Raw genomic sequence first — 3560 nt, forward strand, 5'->3', positions numbered from 1 at the left:
TGTGCTTAGTATAAAAGAAAATGAACAAAAGAAGATTAATTTGAATTTTTAAAGATTTAATCGAGATTTACATAATTTATAAAATTTAATTAATAATTAAAATGGATTAAATCCATTTAATTAATGTGAGATTTATTTAAAATAACATAAAATAAATAAAGAATAAATAAATTAGGATTAAAAGAGAAAGGGGTCATGTAACATTTAAATTAATTAAACGATGTTAAATCTAATAAAAGGAAACCAAGATGTAAATTAAATTAATAAAAAGAGTCAAATATGATCCCATAAAAGTAAAGGGGGTTAGATGCAAATTATGGAGGATTAAATAAAAAAAGTACAGAAAAATAAGAGTTGGTTATGCAATAAGAGTAAAGTTCAGGAACCAAAGTTGTAAGTTCGTTTTAAATAACCCTATTCAATTAACGCAAACTGTCGCATCCTATCTTCTTCTTCGTTTCCGTTACCAGGCGACTTATATGCCTTTCCCCTACACCCTAGAAAACGGATTACATCCCTCCTTGGGCAGCCATATACGTGAATCGACCAAAGAGAGAGAGAGCGAGAGAGACAGAAGGAGGTTTGCGGTGCTGTTGTGCATTTGCGTTCAATTCCCGGTAAGCTTTATGTTCCTTCTTTTCTTTCCTGATACCTGCCGATTATGCTTCCTCTTTCCTGTCAAAGTTAAACAATAACGAAGCATAGGTGCAGTCATGCATAATTTTTCCGTCCTTTCTGTTTTCACGATTTTTGCTTCCCTAAGTCCACCCTTCTTAAACCATGAAAAGATCCCATGTTGTCCATGTTCTTTCTGCCTATTCCATAAAATCAACAATATGTAGCATCTCCTTCAGTATACTAATGAATTTCGTGGATTGTTGGTACCAAATACAACGGTAAGGGATATCTCGGTTGGTTGTTTAGTTCATACCCACTAGCCCTCCAACATTGACTTTCTTGATTCCTATCCCACGTCTTGTATATTAAGAAAGAAAAAGAGACATGGAGAACTACATATACATAATTCATGAAGGCACCCTGTTTTGCATATAAAAATTACTTATTTTATTCTAAGATCCTTAGATGTATATAATATTAAATCAAATGTATTAATATTCATGGGTTATGATATATAAATAAAAAAAATGTCATGCCCTCCATATAATTAAGTTTATGTTTAATCACTTTTACTAGGCTACGAAGTTTGTGAGTTGGATTATTAATTCAAATTATAGGTTTTTAAATATAATATAGATAAAATAATAACAATTGCATGCTAATTTTAAGTGTTAAAAAATGATCTGATTTGTTAGCATGTATTAAAAGTTATGCTTATAAACAACAATAAAATTAATTTAATAAAGCAATATGAGATAAACTAAATATGTGTTTAGTAATAATCTAGTTATCTTAGCCTAAACTGAATAGATATATACTTTTGTTTAGGTATTTGTTGAATCAAAGAGCTACAAATTCAGGTTTTGAAGTGATTTCACTACCGAACCAAAGGTGAGTCGATAGACTTTTCATAAACCTTGTACATAGTCGAAAACTACTTTCCGGAAACAGTGCGATTAGTCAAATTAGAATATTTTTAATTGTTGATTTTGCCAATATGTGCCATATGAGATATGTTACTGTTTTGCCTCATTGTGACAATTGTATGCTTATTTCGTTGATATGAATATCTTGGTACTTGATACGATTAATTGCAAATATGATATGTTATATGAAATGCTTGATATGTGACTATGATCTTGTTGAGTATCTTCTTGGTATAAATGTTATGAATCTTGATTATGATAATACGAATATTGCATGCTTGTACTTGATTTACGATCGATTATGCGGGGTTATGCGTAGAGGGCAAGGGTAGAACCTAGCACTTAGCATGAAACCCTATCCGGATACCTTCGAGCCTGGTTGGTTGAAAAATACCTCCTAGGAAAAGAGCTTAAGCCATTTACGAGTTGCTCGGTCTTTCTAGATGCCCGTGTGACATATGGTACGTGTACACTTCGGTGTTTGCGGACTGGAGTGATGTTGGCAATTCGAACGAGGTCGGATCAAACATCACGTGGGAATCGGGAGGTGTATCGGTAGAATTGACACCGTTTGTACCGATCCCGAACGACACCACGATGTACTTGTACATTGCATATTCGGAGTAGTGAAAGTGGAGTCTTGGGGTCGGTGTGACGGGTGGCAGTCGCGAACCACCTAAAGCATTTGGTTGGCCAGGCACACCAGTAGCGAACAGGTTTTTCCCTTGGGATTAGGTATCACTATGAGACTACCTACACCTATACGATTATGATAGATTCCTTTGATATGATTACGATATGATTATGCATGAAATACGATTGATGTTACACTAATGAATGATATGTGGATGGATGATACAAAATTGAATGATTGAATTTTATGTGAAAGATGATTGATTAATGATTGATATGTGAATTTTGTTTATATGATTATAATTTGAATGATTGACCCGTTGGGGGATGGTATGTTTTCCCTTTGATTGTGTACAAACTCCTATTGGCTCACGAAGCATTTGCTGACACTTGTTTCTTTGCTTTGTGCCTTTACGATTTGTACAGGTAGCTTAGGAGCTTGGCTTGGTGAGATGGGGTCACTTTTGGGTAGTTTATCCTTAGAATAAAGATGCCACTTGGACACGTTATTTAATTTTGAAACTTATGCTTCCGCTACAATTAAATACTTTTGATATTTTGGTTTTGAATTGAACGTAACTTTGTGGTTTGAAATGTTTTTGAAATGAACGATGTTTACAATCTTCCGTTGCATTTTCCGTTAAAAGATTTTAAAAATAAATGAAACAAATTAGGGTGAAAAATCATGGCGTTACAGATAAGTTTATAACAACAAATACTTTCGTTCCTTAAACTATACCCTATTTATAGTTTATGTGCCTGAATATGTAAAACCGTGTATTGAAATCAAAAACTACACCTATTATAGTTTATATGTATATTACGTACTTGATTTGTGTATTGATCTGAAAAATTTGCAATGATGCTTATAAGTTGAAAACGTCCCTTATGCTCAGCATGTAACAAAACGGATAAAATATCTATAAATATTTTATAAAAATGTGGAAAAACGTAAGGTTGTATCAATTGCATCAGTTTTAAGTGTGTTGAAGTCCTTTTATGATATAAATTCAAAAAATCATTTGTGTTCGGCTTGTATTCTCCCCCTAAAAACATTATAAAATAATAGGGGTATGAACTCACTGTTGGTTGCGTGAAATGTCGGACAACGAAACTCGGAGTGAATACCCTCGGGTTGATGAATGCGACACTTAACGGGATCCTAATATCAATTAAATACACATATGAATTTATTAGCGAAACCCTTATTTATAGTGTTGGAAAAACAGTTTCTTTTGGTTTAGGAATGTTACCGAGACTCGATTAAATTGGAGAAAGCGGGTTTTCAGACAAGTTCACAACTTGGGAAGGTTTGCGGCCGTGAAGGGGATTACGGCCGTGAACTTTTCTCGGCCTTGAACAGCCCCTTGAAGGGTTTATGAC

At 33.8% G+C, this 3560-nt stretch overlaps 1 long non-coding RNA gene across 1 annotated transcript; it reads left to right on the forward strand.

Moving 5' to 3' along the window:
• Window positions 1–405: 405 nt before the first annotated feature.
• On the forward strand, window positions 406–2810 carry LOC145156362 (uncharacterized). Its single transcript, XR_013736639.1, has 3 exons — window positions 406–617; window positions 1447–1509; window positions 2604–2810. It is a non-coding gene; the product is annotated as an uncharacterized LOC145156362 (long non-coding RNA).
• Window positions 2811–3560: the final 750 nt, after the last annotated feature.

The sequence above is a fragment of the Lactuca virosa genome, chromosome 2 (genome assembly GCF_052849685.1).
Source record: "Lactuca virosa cultivar CGN04683 chromosome 2, Lactuca_virosa_CGN04683_v6, whole genome shotgun sequence".
Taxonomy (NCBI): Eukaryota; Viridiplantae; Streptophyta; class Magnoliopsida; order Asterales; family Asteraceae; genus Lactuca; species Lactuca virosa.